A 19178-nucleotide genomic window follows, 5' to 3' on the forward strand; every position below is an offset into this window, starting at 1 on the left:
TGAGAATCAATGCAGCCATCCAGAAGTAGCCCAAGTCCTGGAGTCATCAGACATGGATTCAAATCCTACCTCTTATTTGAAAGCTGTCATTTCCTCTCTGAATTTAGCCTTCCCCATGTGGGGATAATTCTAACTTGAAGGAGTAGTAAAAAGAAGGGGTGCAATCTCTGTAAAATGCCTGGCAAATTGTGAAGACTCAATGAACAGTATCTATGGGGTTTGGTTTTTGAGAGGTTCCTTTGGTCAGCTTTCTTGAGGTATAATTTACACAGCATAAATGTCACCAATTTTATATGTATAATTCAATGATTTTTTTGACAAATGTATCCACTCACATATCACCACAATCATGGCACAGAAAATTTCCATCACCCTTTCCATAATACTTTGCTCAAGCCCCCTTTCAATAAATACCCCCTCCCACTCATAGCCCCTAGCAACCATCGATCTGATTTCTGTCCTTAGAGTTTTTCTTTTCTATAATTTCATATCAATAGCATAACATATTATGCCATCTTTTGTGTCTTTTTTCATTTAGCATAATACATTTGAGATTCATCAAATGTATTTGATAAATTTATCAAATATATCAATAGTTCAGTCCTTTTTATTAATGAGTAGTTTTCCATGATATAAGTATACCACAATTTGCTCATCCTTTCACTAGTTTGATGGATGTTTGGGTTGTCTCTATACTTTGGCTATTAAGGATAAAGATGGAGAGTGCCTGGGTGGTTCAGTCAGTTAAGCATCTGACTCTTGGATTCGGCTCAGGTCATGATCTCACGGTTTGTGAGTTCAAACCCCGCATCAGGCTCTGTGCTAACACCATGGAGCCTGCTTGGGATTTTCTCTCCCTCCTTCTCTCTCTGCCCCTCCCCTGCTAGCTCTCTCTTAAAATAAATAAATAAACTTTTTAAAAAAAGAATAAATATGCTATAAACATCAGCTACAAAAGCCATCATTATCATTTATTATGGAATCACAGAAAATCAGAGCTGGACAGGTCCTCAGAGGTCACCAAATCTAGCATCTTCATCCTGAAGATAAAGAAGATGAGGCACAGAGGGGAAGTTTATAGTTTAGCTCCTTGCTGCTCCAAGTGTGGTCCATGAATCAACAGCATTACTGTCACCTGAGAGTTCATTCAAAATGCAGAATCCCAGGCCCCACCCCAGGCTTTTTTTTTTTTTTAATGTTTATTTATTTTTGAGAGAGAGAAAGCATGCTCACAAGCAGGGGAGGGGCAGAGAGAGAGGGAAACAGAGAATCTGAAGCAAGCTCCAGGCTCTGAGCTCTCAGCACAGAGCCCAATGTGGGTCCCAAACCTATGAACCATGAGATCATGACCTGAGCCAAAGTCGGACACTTAACTAACTGAGCCACCCAGGCACCCCACCCCCACCCCAGACTTTATGAGACAGAATATGCTTATTAGCAACACCCCCAAGTGCTTCATAGGCACATTCAGGTTTGAGGAGCACTGTTCTAATAGGCAAGAGATGAATATGGAACTACTACCAAGGCATCTGACTCCCAGGCCAGAGGGGCATTCTCCAAGTCACACTGATTGGCAGTGGAGGTGGTGGGCAATAAGGGTCCAAGGCTTCAGTCTCTGGAGAGCCCTTTGACACTGGGATGGGTCTGGCTGGTCTAGCTAAGGACAGACTGCAGCTGCCTCTGTAGCCTTTTGCGGCTGTGGGGCCTCTTGGTATCTGGGTCAGCTTGGACAAATTGCATACGGTCCTGGGCTCCTTAATTGAAAAGCATAATAATATATTTAGGTAACAAAGCTGTTAGCATGCAGAATTAATGACAGCTATATGGCTTAGGTTGGGGGAGGCAGAAGAAGAGGGCAAAGGAGTCCTGGGTGATTTCAGAGCCCAGAAGTACTCAATAGACTCATCTCCTGCAGACACACCTTAACAGTGTAATTATGTCTATTAAACAGATACGCATGAGCATAATAAGCACACTTTCCCTTAAATAGCTAAGGGAAATAATAATCACTATAATTATTGAATTATATAATAATAATATTTTATAATATTATTAAATAACAACTACAAATTGTTTATAGTTTTTACAAATTTTAAAAGTCTTTTGTTCTCATTAATGGGTGATAATTTCAGGATAGGTTTAGAAGTGAAAATAATATTGCTAGTCATGAAATTTTCTTTTATTTTGTAATTGGCTATTACAGTGTATTTTCCAGCTAGGACAGAAACAATACACTTGATTCACCCCAAGATGGACAACCAATTAGCAAGTCTAGGACCCAATACTCTAAAGGAGGTCTGATCATATCAGACCATATCTTCAGATATTTTTTGAACGTCTACGGTGTTCTGCTAACTGAAAGCAGGGGGTGGGCAAACTTGAATGAATCATTTCCTTCCAGGAACATATAGTCTAATGGGGGGAGAAGGATAAAGCTAAGACACAAATAAATAACCATACCTGGCAGTCTGTCCATGATGAGTGAGTGGTACCAAGTGTCAGTGCTTCTGTAGCTCAGAGGAAAACAGAATCTCTGGCTGGAGTAATTATGCAATACTTCCAGGAAGAAGTAAGACTGAGAAAGAGAATAACGGAAAGAAAAGGGGAGAAAGTTCTCCATCAGAAAAGGAGGATGGCTGCAATAGAAGAGTGGAGGTTGGGGGTGCCTGTGTGGCTCTGTCGGTTGAACATCCAGCTTCAGCTCAGGTTTGTGAGTTCAAGCCCCACATCAGGCTCTGTGCTGACAGCTAAGAGCCTGGAGCCTGCTTCAGACTCTGTGTTTTCTTCTCTCTCTCTGTCCCTCCCCTGCCTCTCTCTCTCAAAAATAAATAACATTTTTAAAAAATTAAAAAGAAAAAGAGTGGAGGTGGGAAAGATATGCTGCAAACAGTTCTTGTATGACTGGAGAATGTAGTGGAAGAGAACAATGGTGTGAGATGAGTGCAGTGCAAAGTTAGGGCCAGCACTCAAGCCAGGCTGGGAAAGCAGGACTTAATCCTAAAAACAACGGGAGTCAGTGAAGAGTTTTAAACAAGGGCCTGATATGGTCAGATCTGTAACTTAACCTTGAGAAAATTACAGGCCCATAACATATTAAATCCAGGAAGACTTTGTTCACATGTTCACAATCACATGGTTGTTTTGGAAGCACAGGTTCCTAGGCCCCATTCCTGGCCCAAGTAATTAAAGTCTCTGAAGTGGAAATCTGCTTTAATTTAAGAATGCTGATTTTAGTTTTATTTAAGAACATTGATTTTAAGCCTCTCACTTTTCCAGAAGAGGAAGCTGAGGTTTAAATAGCAAATGAATTTCCCAAAGATCATAGAACCAGTAACTGGCAGAGCCAAGACTTCCAGACTCTAAAGTCTGTTCTAGGACTCCTCCATTGGAGATGTATTGTATTGTGTTGTGTTGTATTATTTTATTCTATTTTACAAAGACCTATGTAGTTCCAGATTCTCTGTCTTTTAGACATATACAGTAGGACTATCCTACCCAAAGCCTCCCCAGGAGGAAGCATTCTTGTACTTTCTGCTTCCCTTCTCCACTGGCTGCCCTGCAACCTCCCCTCCCACCCAGGTCACCCAACACAGACCAGCAAAGGCCAGTTTGGATCAGTCTTCAGAAGGCCTTCCTGTTGCTATACAGAACACTAATGATTTTCAGCATCTTCTGGACCCAAGTGATGGGTATCACTTGAGCAGATTAAGTGTAAAGAAAGGAGGAGTCAGTTTAATTGCATTTCATGTCACAGAAGACAGGGGCTTCGTTAGGGGTCAAATTTTGCAAAAACAGCAATAACTTCTCTTGTGCAATCTTCCTCAGCCTACCCTGCCTTCCAGCCCCAGTCACTTGGAACTCATTCCCACAGCTAAACTGGTGGCAAGGAGGGTGGGGGTGGGGGACAGGGCATGGAATCATACTTCCTAATAAGAAGAGATCCAAAATGCAGAATCAAGATTTAAGTAATAATATCCAACTCTTATACACTACTTACTCTATGCTAGACACTATTTAAAATGCTTTATATTTTTAACCCTTATAACAACTCTCTGAGGTATTTACCATTATTATTCCCACTTCATAGTTGAGGAAATAAACACCTAAAGAACTTAAATGACTGGCCCTGGATCTTCACACTAATGAGGGGTCAAGCTGGGAATGAAATACAGGCAGTCTGGCTCCAGAGCCCATGCTCCTAACTATAATGCTAAACCCACTGTGTGCCTAGCCTTGTGTTAGGAACTGAATACAAAGATGAGTTACAGCCAGCATTAGGGAAGCTCCCAATCTAGTGGTGGGAGGTAATTACTAACACAGACAATAATAGCACAGTGTGATAAAGGCTGAGACAGAGAGCCCAGGGATCTGGAAGCCCAGAGAAGAGCCCTTCCCTCCCACCCCCCGCAACCCAGCCTGGAGATCAGGGAAGCATCCTGAATAAGGGGTGCCTGAGCTGCCCAAGGAAGATAATCATCTGCCAATAATTGTTCCCCAGGAGGCTGGCATTAGCATGTCCTGTGCCTGGACCAACTCTGGTCCTGATAATCCCTTCCCCTCCTAATTGGATCTGTATGCTTCACACCCAGATTCTGCCCCAGATGAGAGAAGATTCAGCCAAGCTCTACTTCCTGGATTCTGTATATTCAGCTCCCACTGGAAGGCTCCAGTTTAACAGTCTCCCAAACTTCCATGGCCACAGTGTGGAAGAGATTCTTTGCAGTAACTTTTCTAACAAAACGCAATTCAATTATGTCCTCAAACCCCAAAATAGAGTGATTTTCTTATTCTCTCTTCTTTAGTATCTTTATGGGGAAGGGAACACGCATGGGGACTGGTGTAATCCAGCCACTGGAGGGTTTCAGCAAAGGAGGGACATGAGCAGAGTAGACAATAACTCCTAAGGTCCTGCCTGCATAATGGGGAAGACAGTCCTCAACTGAGATCAGGAACAAAGGAGAGCATGTCTTGGCTGAGACAGCTTGAGCAACTGAAGGCATCCTAAGGAGTGTTCCAGCTGTTCCAGTGTTGCATCTGGCATCCTTTGAACAAAGAAAAATTTACAGATGGTTCTGTTTATTAGTTTGCAGGGGCATCCCATGCAGGTGAGGCCTCCAACATATTTCCGGGGAAAAGATGTTATCAAGCACTCCCAGGGATAAGTACTGAATGAACAGGGGGGAAAGACCAGTACTGCTCCTCAAGGCAAGAGGGAAGTCCAAGACAGCATGACTCTGGCCTGTCTTCCAAACTGACTTGCATGAAGACAGAGTTCTGAGCACTAGGAAACTAGGCGATGGCTGGAAAGGAAGAAGGGGAGATGACCCTGAGGCCATACTGAGATTTAGCCTCTGAGCTCATCACTTTCTGGAGTCTCAGTTTTCTCATCTGTGAGATGTGGCTAATCATCTGTGATAGGCTCATCCCTATAGGCTCATCTCACAGAGCTGTTGAGGGAATTGGATGGGATAATAGCTGTGAATGTGCTTTGTAAATGGATTCAAGGTACAAATGTGAGTTTACAGTAACGATACCCAGTTTGCCTTCTACTCAATCACTGATTCCCCTCCAGCAATACAGTCACACTTTTTGTTTGTTTATACCTATCATTTTATTATTATGGGTATTATTCACTTTATGCCATTTCCATTTTTTAAATTTATTTATTTAAATTCAAGCTAGTTAATATACAGTCGTGTATTTGTTTCAGGAGAGGAATCCAAGGATTCATTGCTTACATATAACAGCCAGTGCTCATCCCAAGTGCCCTTCTTAATTCCCATCACCCATTTAGCCCATCCCCCCACCCAACACCCCTCCAGCAACCTTCAGTTTGTTCTCGGTATTTAAGAGTCTCTTATTGTTTGCCTTCCTCTCTGTTTTGATCTTATTTTCCCTTCCCTTCCCCTATGTTCATCTGTTGTTGTGTTTCTTAAATTCCACATATGAGTGGAATTATACATTTGTCTTTCTCTGATGGACTTCACTTAGCATAGCATACTCTAGTTCCATCCGTGTTGTTGCAAGTGGCAAGAATTCATTCTTTTTGATCACCAAGTAGTATTCCACTGTGTGTGTGTGTGTGTGTGTGTGTGTGTGTGCGCGCGCGCGCGCGCGTGTGTGTGTGTACTGCATCTTCTTTATCCCTTCATCATTTGATGGACATGTGGACTCTTTCCACAAATGGGCTATTGTTGATATGCTACTATAAACATTGAGGTGCATGTTTATAGAATTTTTGTATCCTTTGGATAAATACCTAGTAGTGCAATTGCTGGGTCATAGTAGTTCTATTTTTAATTTTTTAAAGAACTTCTATACCATTTTCCAGAGTGACTACACCAGTTTGCATTCCCACCAACAGTGCAAAAGAGTTCCCCTTTCTCCACATCATCACCAATATCTGTTGTTTCCTGAGTTGTTAATTTTAGCCATTCTGACAGGCGTGAGGTGGTATCTCTGTGGTTTTGATTTGTGTTTCTCTGATGATGAGTGATGTTTGAGCATCACTGATGATTGAGCATCTTTTAATGTGTCTGCTAGCCATCTGGATGTCTTCTTTGGAAAAATATCCATGTCTTCTGCCCATTTCTTCACTGGATTATTTCATTTTTGGGTGTTGAATTTGATAAGTTCTTTATAGGTTTTGGATACCAACCCTTTATCTGATATGTCATTTGCAAATATCTTCTCCCATTCCAAAGGCTGCCTTTTAGTTTTGTTGATTGTTTCCTTCACTGTGCAGAAGCTTTTTACCTTGATGAGGTCCAATTGTTCATTTTTGCTTTTATTTCCCTTGCCTCTGAAGTTGTCTAGTAAGACATTGCTGTGGCAAAGGTCAAAGAGGTTGCTGCCTCTTTTCTCCTGTAGGATTTTGATGGTTTCCTGTCTCACATTAGGTCTTTCATCCATTTTGAATTTATTTTTAATGGTGTAAGAAAGTGGTCCAGTTTCATTCTTCTGCATGTTGCTGTCCAGCTTTCCCAAAACCATTTGCTAAAGAAACTGTCTTTTTTCCATTGGATACTCTTTCCTGCTTTGTCAAAGATTAGATGGACACACATCTGTGGGTCCATTTCTAGGTTCTCTATTCTGTTCCATTGATTTATGTGTCTGTTTTGTTACTTTAAACCATTTCTGTAAGACAGATGAGACCAGTATCATCTCATTCCATAAACAAGAAAGCAGGGTCCCAGAGAGGTGACTCAACTATAATCCCGGACTTTTTCTTCTATACTAGAGGAATAATAACAATTAAAATATATACTGCTTTATCACTTTATAATTAACTAAGCATTTATACTTAGATGTTTCTTCTAATCACCCCCACAACCTTAAAAAAGGGCAAAGTAGCCCCTCCCTCCTTTTTATAATGAAACTGATGCTCCTTGCACTGAGAATAGCAAGTCAATGCCACATAGCCAGAAAGAGACAGAACCAGAGCTGGAACCCAGCCTTTCAGATTTCAGAGTCCATGCCTGCTTCTCTCTATCGTTACAGCTCCTTTCTTCTAGTCATTGGTTTCAGAGTTAGAGAAAAGAATTTTGACATATGGTGCCTGACCTTGATTGATCTTGACCACTTCAAATGCAGTCTTTTGAACTTTGAATATGTTACTGTATAAAATGAGTGCACCTCCTTTGCAACTACATGAGGCCCCACATAAATTCTATCACTGTGACACTTGAATGCACCTACTCATTTCCATGTTCCTCCTTCTACTAGCTTGGGAAATTTCTGAGGGCAGGGACCCTGTCCTACCTGCCCTGTGTCCCCAGTGACTACATATAAAAGTCTGCCACAAGTGGCTTTATAATATTGAACAAATCCCTCGTTTCTCTTCATTTCAGTTTTACTATCCATAAAATGAAGGAGTGGGCCACCTGGGTGGCTCAGTCAGTTAAGCATCTGACTGCAGCTCATGTCATGATTTCATGGCTGGTGAGTTTAAGCCCAGTGTCAGGCTCTGTGCTGACAGCTCAGAGCCTGAAGCCTGCTTCAGATTCTGTGTCTCCATCTCTCTCTGCCCTTCCCCTGCTCATACTCTCTCTCAAAAATAAATACATATTTTTAAAAATTTATAAAATGAAGGAGGAGATGTTCACTTCTAAGTTTCTTCCAGCATTAAAATGCTTTGATTTCATAAGAATGCTGTTTTCTCTACCTATCAAAATCACACCTTCCAGTGCCAGTTTGGCTACCAGGACTTCTCTAATCTCCCACAAGCCTTTGGGACTCCTTTCTCTCCTGAAATGCTAGAGTAGTCACTATCTGTGCCACCCACCTGTCCTTAGTCCATGCTATCTCATCCATTACATGTTTCTAAGTACCTGTACCTTGTTTCCACACATTAGGATTGCAGTTTGTGAGCAAGGGCAACTTAATACCCTTGTGTTTTTGTCCCCTCATGTGCTAAGTGCAGCCATGGGCTCATGGCTAGGCATCAGGAGAGCTGGATCTTATTCCCAGCTTCTTCACTGACTCTCCTTGTGACCTTGGACAAACCACTAGACCCCTGAGCCTCAGTTTCCTATGATAGCATATGGTACTAACATTAATGCTTCCAGAATTATTTTGATACTCAAGTTAGATAACAGACAAAAAGCACTCTGTTAACTATAAAATCCTATAAATGCAAAAGATTACATTAGTGTAACTGGCATTATGATATGATTACTATTGAATATATTTGACTATGGAGGAATATAAAGATTATGCATGTATTCATTTGTTCAAAAAATTTTCCAGACAATAAGATGGATTCCAGAAGAAAACGAAGGTAAACAAGACCAGTCCCTGCCCTCAAAGGCTTCTCTGACTACAAGAACATCTTAGCAAAAAGAGCACTGAATTTAGAGTCAGAGACTTGGGCTTGAAAAGTCTGATTTCTGTTCTTGTGTAGCCTTGGGCCAAGCCATTTGAATACTTTGAAGATCAATTTCCTTTATTTATAATGAAGAAGCCATACTAGGCCATGTTTCCCAGCCATGAGAGTTTAGGATTCCATAAATATAAGAAAATTCATGGCATCTTTTCAAACTCTAGTGGATCTGTGGGGATGGGGAGAATACATGGTTAACTTCTAAGTGGCTGCTGTCAAACATAGGAATAGAAAGGTGCACCCTGCCTAGAACGGAAGATGCTGTCCTCAAATAGCGTATTTCCTAAGCACCACTGGGCCCTGGCCTGCCTGTGTCCTTTATTGCAGCCGTGAGGCAGAGGCTGTTTCAGCACCATGGATAGCTCCACCGTGGTGCTGCCTCCATGGCCTGGAGCCTAAACAGGCCTTTCCACCACCAACCAGATGTTCCTGCTTTCTCAGCCAGCTTAAGGCTAAAACAAACCTTTTCAACCAGGGTTTATCAGAGTTTCTAAATTACATACTGGGAAGAAATTTAATTGGTTTAATTAAGAAAGTTTATTTCATGGTAATTCAGTTTTGTTATGCTGCAAGACTTAATGTGTCCTCTGGTGGGAGCGTCTGTTATAAATATTCATTGCCTCACTCAAATACCCTCTCCTGGCCCTAATCTCCCTCCCTTACCCCATAGAGTTTGAAAATGTGTCTGAAGAATATTGAGGAAAGTGAGGCCTTCCTGAGCAAGGACACCAGGCCAGGACAAGGTCAACTGAATTTAGCGAGGAAGGCACAGAAGATCAGAACTAAAAGAGACCTTTACAAATATAGTGTGCCACTCCTCCTGCGTTTTACAAATAGGGAAGATTGAGGTCTGGAGGAGAAAGGGCAGGTCATACACCTAGCTAGTGGTAGAGATGGAACTAGGGACCAAGTCTCCTGATTTCCAATCCACTGCTCTTATCTCCCAAATTCTAAATTCAGGCTATCTCCAAGCTAACTCTGGACATCATCTGGTCAACTTTCTTACTACAGAGGAGGAAACTAAGGCCCAGACAGGGGCCTATTGCCCTAAGCCATATACTGACCCATCTGCCTCCCTCCCACTTCAGGATTCCCCAAAAGAAACATGCAACTTCTGCTGGATCCTCTCTAGTTAAAAGCAGCTCAGTATTATATTTTTACAACTATGCTAGTTGTAGGGAGGGGATAAAATGGATATTTGACATTGCCCTTCCTTGAAGAAGTGTGCAATCCAGTTGGGCAAAGGAGATAAAATGAAAGCAGGAGACAAAATGGCAGTAACGAGTACCCCTCATGCATTGTTCAAACACACTCCTCACAGTTACCCTAATGTGTCCCAGTATTTCATGTTTTTGTGCCTTTGTAGTTAGATATCCTTCACCAATGCAACTACCTAGTCAACTCCCACTCATTCTTCAAGACCCCCCAAATCATTCCAATCCATCCCCTGACACACAGAACCATAACTGAGTTCCTCTCTCCTCCATGCCCCAATGTACTCTACCATCTTATCACATAAATCCTATCTCACAGCATTTACTTGTCTGTTTCCTCACCAGGGTAAACTCCTTGGACTCACTAGTGCCAAGAGCACTGTCTGGCAAAGACTAGAAGCTCAGAAAATAGTAGCTAAATGGATGAATATGAAACTGATTTACTGTGGGGTTTCAGTTCATTGGGGTATAAACCTGGAATAGTTTTATTTTTCCAATAACTGCTACCAACTGTGCTCTGTTGAACCCTCTCTTTTCCTGCTGGGTAGCAGGCTGCCCTACAAACTCTCAGTCTGAAGCCATAACTTTTGAGTCACTTTTAGTTATTAGAACAGTCTCATTTGAGTTCTTTAGGATTCAATCCTATTTACTTATTTTTTCCTTATTCCTATATTTTATTCAAATCTCTTGCTACCCCACCACTGTCATTCCCTGCCTTATACCCCACCACTTCTAACCCAGTTAAAGCACCTGGCTCTTGTTATGAGAGGCGGAGTATGCTCTCACTACATCCTCCTCCCTCTTCCACTGCCCTGGTATGGGGGTGCAAGGAGGGAAGCAGGAGGTAGTGGATTCCTAATGTGACAGCTCATGGTGAGGTAGTCCTCTCCTAATCGTGCCTTAGCTGTAGCCACTGACCTGGTTTATGGTCTGTGCAATCCTTATGGTGATGCGGAGTCTCCCCTAAACTCTGCAGAGGAAGGCCCTCCCCAAGAAGCTCTTCTATGCACTGTTCCCCCCTGAGATTTGCCTCATCATTGGCTGACACACCCTATCATGGTCTCACAACTCAATCCCTTGATGCCTCTCAATGATGAGGTCCCTAATCTCATCTAATCTCTGTGGACCTCCACTCAGAGGCCTGTGAACACATTCGAGAACTGAAAGGTGTAGGGGGCTTGTCCTTGCCTTTTATGCCTGGCCAAACGACCACCTAGCTCTTCTCTGCTCTTCTACTGCTACACCAGAGCCAGGCCAGTTAGTTAAGTGGAGAAGCAAAATGTCAGTCTATTCTTTCCTTGGGGTCTTGTCTCAGGGAGGGGAAATCCTTTGTCTCCTCCAGGGCAATGGGGTGGGAGGTAACAGCTTTTCCCTTTCCCATTCCTCCTTTTCTAGTAAGGAAGAGGTCAGAGTGGGGCTTGTTTTCTAAACCAGGAGTCTCAGCCAGCAGTGGCCCTGACACCCCATCAGTCTCTGTAAAACGTGGGGACTTAGGGGCACCTGGGTGGCTCAGTCAATTAAGTGTCTGACTCTTGATTTCAGCTCAGGTCATGATCTCACGGTTTGTGGGATCAAGCCCCTCATCGGGTGCAGAACCTGCTTGGGATTCTCATTCTCTCTCTCTCTCTCTCTCTCTCTCTCTCTCTCTCTCTCTCAAAATAAATAAATAAACATTTAAAAATAAAATAGGGGCACCTATTTTATGGCTCAGTCAGTTAAGCAGCCAGCTTCAGCTCAGGTCATGATCCTGTGGTTCACGAGTTCGAGCCTCATATCAGGCTCTGTGCTGACAGCTCAGAGCCTGGAGACCGCTTCAGATTCTGTCTCCCTCTCTCTCTGCCCCTCCACCACTTACATTCTGTCTTTCTCTCTCTCTCTCAAAAAAAAAGTAAACATTAAAAAATGTTCAATAAAATAAAATGCGGGGACTTGGTATTTTTTTTCTAAGTCATGAATTTCAGTTGTCAATTCCTGGACCAAAAAAAGGAACCACTCTGCACCTTACGCTCTCCTGCACATAATTTCCTGGAATTGAAGCTAGTGCAAGAGAGGTTCAGAAAAGAGTGACTTCCAGGGGTAATCAGGGGAAACTTTCTGAAGGGAACAGTCTGAAGCTGAACTTTAAGGACCAAACAGAATTAGAATTTCTGTGGAAATAAAGGTAGTCTAGGCATGCAGAAGAGGAAAAGGAATGGTTATGACATTTTACAGGAGATAGTACAGTGCTCAGCATTTAATGGACCCTCAATAAATAACATGAGTTAAACTGATCCATTCATAGCTAGGAGTTTTCTCTGGAAAAAAAATTAAATTTCAGGAACTTTGCAGCTATACTGACTGAATTCAGATCACTACCCTCCCTTTAATCTGGCATCTTTATCTTGTAAGTCCTCCGACCTCTCTGAGTCTCTATTTCTTCATCTAGAAAAAAAGTGGGGGATGATAAAACAATTTAGAGGACTGTTATAAGGATTATCAAGGTGCATGGTACCCTGTAGCTGAGAAAATGCCATGTATCCACCAAATAGGTTTATTTCCTCCTGTGCTCAGAGCTTGACTTCATTTCCCAGTTCCCATGAGGAACCATGAGACCGAACTCTGACCAATGGAATGTGGATAAAAGAGAAGAATATACCTTCAACCTTGGCCCTAAATCCACCATGCATCTTCCAGGTTTCTCTCACCCCTATCAGTGAGGCCCAAAGGGAACACTCCAAGAAAATAAATTTAGGAAAGAGCTCCTCTTGAGAGCCACCTGGCCAACCTCTGATTATGGCAGGTAAGAATAAACTTTTGTTGCTTAATCCACTGAGATTTGAAGGTCATGTGTTTCAGCAGCAAGCATTAATACCTCAACTAGCACACACATAGAAAGTGCTTGATAAATGCTGGCCATTATTACTAATAATATGTTTATATCACTCTTCAGATTACAAGCACTTTTTAACGTTTTGGGGTTTTTTTGTTTTTTTTTTTCTTTTTTTATTTTTGGGACAGAGAGAGACAGAGCATGAACGGGGGAGGGGCAGAGAGAGAGGGAGACACAGAATCGGAAACAGGCTCCAGGCTCCGAGCCATCAGCCCAGAGCCTGACGCGGGGCTCGAACTCACGGACCGCGAGATCGTGACCTGGCTGAAGTCGGACGCCTAACCAACTGCACCACCCAGGCGCCCCAACAAGCACTTTTTATTTCTTCATGTAATTTGCCCACAGTGCCTTTGTGAATGGGGTATGGAGAAAAAAAAGTATTGCTCCATTTTATAAGTGAGGAATCAAACCAAGACCTACTGGTGAATGGAGGTACCCACAAATCACACACAAGCAAGGAAGTCACATGACCAAGACCAAAACAATTATACTTGACTCAAGCCCCTCTTAACCTGCTTGACCCTGAACACTTGCTCTGCTGGGTCCCATAACCAGCATCAGCCCCCCTGGGATCTGTCCAGACCAGAGGGTAACAGTAATCTTAGAGTCACTAGCAGGACACAAAAAGTTAGTAATTCCTGACAAGACTTGTGCATGGGCAGGCAGGCCAGATACCAGATACTAAAGTGAGATGTGGTGACATCATCATTGGTTCAGAAAACCACATGCCACCATAGAAAGAACTAGAAGATGTAGATTCTAGCTCTGGCTCTGCCACCATCTTGCTGAGTGACTTTGGGCAAGTCACTGTGCATCTCAGGACCTTAGTTGTGCATCAAAATCTACAAAGTAGCATCAGAACTTAGGGGTTAGCCTTATCCAAGAGGTCAAGGACCTCATGATTGCAGGGTAGGCTGAGTGTCCCCCACCTCCAGGAGACTTTGGGAATCTCCTCAGAGGCCAGCTGAGAATGGGCCAGCTCCATCTCCCACCTCCACCCCAAGCAGCTGCACATGCTTCAAAACCCCAGTCAAAAGGCATCTGTCACCAAAACAAGTGGGCCGCCATTCCAGCAGGGAGCAAAAGCTGGGAACAAATGGTGTTTTGTCTAAACAATTGTTTCCAATAGCAATTCCCTTTCCAGAGTGGCTTTATTATTATTATTATGTTTGTTCACTAATTAGGTTGAGACACATAAATATTTCCAATGTACAGATAACAAATACCTCTATATGAGGGAATCAACTGCCATCCCCGGTGAATCACCATCTGCCAGGGCTGGGGGGACCTTAGAACCAGAAACTGCAACATGAAATCCCAAGAGGGGAGGCACTTGAAAAAGATCACATGTAGATCAGAGGCAGCGCCAAGATGATTCAAGTTATCCTGTTCCTGAGAGCAGTGTCTAACTAGTTACTAATATGAATATTGTCATATTGTCATTACCATTGTTATTTTAGAATATATCTAGGTTTGAACCCTGACTCTCCATTCATTAGCTGTGTACTCCTCTTCAAGTCTCAATTTTCTCTGCAAAATGGGTAAATAATTGCCATCATCTCAGGAAGATCAAATGAAAAAATATATATGTTAAGTGCCTGGCATTTAGTAAGCAACTGACCCTTCTTAATCAACATTTAAAAATAAGTGGGGATGGGGTGCCTGGGGGGCACAGTTGGTTAAGCGTCTAACTCTTTTTTTTTTTTTTAATTTTTTTTTTCAACGTTTATTTATTTTTGGGACAGAGAGAGACAGAGCATGAACGGGGGAAGGGCAGAGAGAGAGGGAGACACAGAATCGGAAACAGGCTCCAGGCTCTGAGCCATCAGCCCAGAGCCCGATGAGGGGCTCGAACTCACAGACTGCGAGATCGTGACCTGGCTGAAGTCGGACGCTTAACCGACTGCGCCACCCAGGCGCCCCAAGCGTCTAACTCTTGATCTCAGCTCAGGTCATCATCTCACAGTTCGTGAGTTCGAGCCCCGCATTCAGCTCTGCACTGATGGTGCAGAATCTGTTTGGGATTCTGTCTTTCCTTCTCTCTGCCCTTCTCTTGCTTGTTCTCTCTTTCTCTCTCAAAAACAAATAAAGAAAATTTTACAAAAATAAGTGGGAAACATTCCAGAAGAAAAAACAGCCTTGTAGTTAAGAGAACAGATATACAGGGGAATTGTGAGGGTTTGAACTTGGCTCTACTATTTATTAGCTGCATGCCCTTAGGCAAGCTTCTAAGTGCTAGCAACTCTTCTTTCCAATTTTGCCTCACTCCTGTTCAGCTTTTAAAGAATTTTCACATCAACTCTCATTGTGGACCGGATGGTGTTTGGGGGTTGGGAGCAAAAATTATTTTACCCATTTCACAGAGGAGACTGAGAGAGGCCTAGATGCTTGCTCAGGTCACCCAGTCAGGAGGTGGCAGAGCTAGGATTTGAACTCAGGGTTCAGTTATGAGTCCTAAGCCCTTCCCTGTCTTCTAACAACAGCTGGCCCAAACCATAGAACAGAGCAAAGACTGAGGCTCAGCCCCACCCCAGTTCTGTAATTCTGTGCCAATCACCCCCATCGGTGACAGTGGGTTGAGGGGAGCATGATCCGAGGAGGTGAATGAGAACAGATAATGCCGCACCGCTAGCTTCTAAAGTGAGCAGGTGAAGGAGAGGGCAGTAATTTTAACTGGATTGATTTCACCTGTAGGGCCATTAACTTAATGTCTCCCACTTGGTTAGGAGCAAAGCCAAGACTGGTTTCGGGTTCTTGCAGCCTGCTGCCTCTGCTGCTGGGGAGGGTAAAGAGAAGAGAGGAGTCACCCTCAGATGTGGTCAGACTGGCTGGGGCAAGGGTGAGACAAGAAAGGAGGCACTCATGCTCAGGATTGTGAGCATGTCTCTCTCAACTTTGTACCCTAGGCACCTCACTGCTGAGAAAAGTCCACAGACTGAGGATCAGGAGCCTTGAGTTCAAGTCCTGACTCTGCCACTTACCAGACAATTAAATTAAGCAACTGGTTTTACCACTCCCCAGAACTAGGGGTGTGCATCCCTATGTGGAAGGGTTGAAGGGTGACTGAAAGGTGCTGAGCTGAATGGATGGCAGCCCTTAGTGACCACCTACTCTGCAAACAGGGAGACCTGCTCTCCACTCCAAGGTCAAGGCAGGCTGAGCTCACCATCCTCCCCTTTACCCACCCCCCTCCATAGCCCAGCCTGTGTTTTACACTTAGTGCAGCCTCCGAACAAAAAGGGAGGCTCCACCCGCCTAGCCTTCACTGTAGGTCACTAAAACCCTCCCCTTCTCACCCTTGACTATTCCCATCTTCTGCCTCTACTTCTCTAACCACCAAGCTCCTCCTTGCACCTCCACAGGACACACATGGCACCATCTTGCCACTAAACAATTTTCTGCCTGTTAGCCTTGGATCTCCAGCAATAAGAGTATTATAGACTGAATTATGTTCCTCTACAATGTATATGCTGAAGTCCCAGGCCCCAGTGTGACTGTATTTGGAGACAGGACCTTTGAGGAGGTAATTGGGTTAAATGAGATCCTAAGGGTGGGACCTTAATCTAAAAGGACGGGTGTCCTTACAGAAGAAGAGATACCAGGAGTGTTCAAGCACACAGAAAAGGTCACATGAGGACACAGCAAGAAGCAGGCCATCTGCAAGCCAGGAAACGAGGCCTCACCAGAAACCAACACTGCTGGCACCTTGGCCTTGGACTTGCAGCCTCCAGAACTGTGAGAAAATAAATGTCTGTTGTTTAAGTCATCCACTCTTTGTATTTTGTGGCAGCTCCTACAGACTAATATAGAGGGTCTGTGTCACACTTCATTTGTGACCTTGGGTGGTCACTTCCTTTCTCCAAGACTATTTCTACAGCTGATAAAAGGAGTCAGGTCTGCTGAGAGAAACTCAGGAATGTCCTTGTAGAGAAGGTGATGGCCAAAATTGAGTAGATGCTGGCAGGAGACACGAAATCCAGCATAGGGAGGGTGCCCAGCAATGTCAAAGAGGCTTGAAATAGCCCATCCTGAACTGCCAGGATCTGAAGGAGTCATGTGTGATGAAGCTGAAGTGGGCAGAGCAGGACATGGAGTCTCTGCTAAGCCACACAAAGGGCTGTGTCCTTTCTGCTGAGGGCAGAAGGAAGCCACTGAAGAGTCTTGAGCAGGACAGTGGCATGATTTGCATCTTAGAAGGATTGCTCAGATGGTATGTGGAACCTGCTTTGGAAATGTAGGAAGGAGACTGATGTCAACTCCCTGACATAGGGTGATGGTCTCAAACAGTACAGCAGGAGGAGGGTCAGTGTGGGTGATAGCAGGAGAACAGATGGACCAGATGTGGTGCTTGTCTGGATGCAGGGGGAGGGAGAAGAATGCTGCACCCATTCTCCACTTGGCAGCTACTGCACGGGGCTGGCCAAGGGTGGAGAGGAGCCTGTGGATATGGAGGTGCTTTTCCACATTGTAGGAGGGGCTGTTGTCCACCCCAGTAACCAGCAAAATACTAGGTACATGACGTGTGTTCAGTAAATACTAACTCAATAAATAAATGTAAAGAAACAAAATGGTTATCATTTTGGCCACACCCTTGGTCTAAAATGGCAATCATAACTCCCCGTCGTGAAACTGGCAATCCCCCAAATTACCTCTTTGACCCCCCTGGACAGCCACATCCTATCAGGACCAGAACCAGAACTCAGATTTTCCTAGTTAGGGATCATGAACTATGAGACAGCTATGCTGTCACACTCCAAATTTCACTTAATCCCTGCAATGACCATTGTAGGTGGAAAGATCAGCCCCATTTTAGAGATGAAGAAACTGGGGCTCAGTGGGATTCAGCAAATGGCCCAAAACCACCTGAGCCAGACTCCCTCAGTCCATCCTACAGCTTCTTGTTTCCCTGAAGGCTCTGAACTCTTCACCTTTGATCGAGAACAAGAACAAATTCCTGGAAATCATCTGCTACATCGTTTGGCTGGAAAATGTTTCTTTGAAAAAATATCCTGTCATCTTCTCCTTTTTTCTTCATATTTCAGAGTCTTGGGCCACAGCTTTTAACTTAATCTGCTGGAAAATATGGCCTGGCCATGTACCCTGTCACTCTGATCTGAGGTACAGATCCCAACCACAAATGATTTCCGCTTCTCGTTAAGAACATTCATTCATCACATCCCATCCAGGGCCTAGTTGCTCCTCCCTGAGACATGTAATTAGAATAAAATTAGAAATTCAGAGTATCAGAATTTCCCATGGACTGCTTCCAAAGCCAAGGCCCAGGGAGGGGAAAGGACTGGCCCAGAATCACACAGCCACATAGTGGCAGAGCTGGATCTCAAACCTCCGTCTCCCAGCTCTGCATTCAGTTTTCTTCCCTCAGCTCTTGCACACGCTAAATGAAGTCAGAAACCAGCAGGTCCCTGTGGGTCAATTAGCTGTCTCCTTTGAGATGAATTTTTGTGGTGTGATTACTGAGGTTCTGAGCTGCCCACTGAATTCCCCTTCTACTTACTTGCTTTTGAAAACAAGAACTATGTAGCAGAGCCACATGCTGATACCATCATATAAAAAGCTTGAAGAACAAGAAAAGGTGAGCTTAAAGGGAGTTGGAACAGTTGAAAAAAAAAAAAAAGAGAAGAGACAAAGATTAAAGAAGCAAATGAACCCATGTTTTGAAACATCTATCCTTGCCGGGCACTGTGCTAGATGAGGTGCATTCATTTCCTCATTTAATCCCCACATCAACCCTAACGGGGTAGAGACAATTAATATTCCCATTTTTTAAATAAGCAAATTGAGGCTGAGGGAGGCTAAAGTAACTTGTCCAAGGTCATGATGCTGCCAATGGTAGAAGGGATCACAGTCTGACCTCAAGTACAGCACTAGATCTATTATGCCTGGCTCTCCTCATGCACAGGCTGTGTGCCCTTGAGTGGGTCTTATCTCTCTGTGGGCCTCAGTGGCCCCCTGTGTAAAATGAAACAAGTGTAGCTCCACCATTGGAGAGATCTATGGAAAAATAGGACAATAAGAGGAACAACCAGAAGCAGGCAAGGGAGCACAGAGCCACTCTGCCCACTGAGGCCATCAACAGAAAACTCTGTTAATCAGAGCAGAGGCAGGATTTGCACATTGTCATTACCATTCCCCATTCCACCTTCCACTTTAATCTGACTCGGATCTTCGTGTATCGCTCTTTGGCTCCTTGGAA

This window comes from Herpailurus yagouaroundi, unplaced genomic scaffold, assembly GCF_014898765.1.
Source record: "Herpailurus yagouaroundi ecotype Mexico unplaced genomic scaffold, PumYag 77, whole genome shotgun sequence".
In the NCBI taxonomy this organism is placed as follows: Eukaryota; Metazoa; Chordata; class Mammalia; order Carnivora; family Felidae; genus Herpailurus; species Herpailurus yagouaroundi.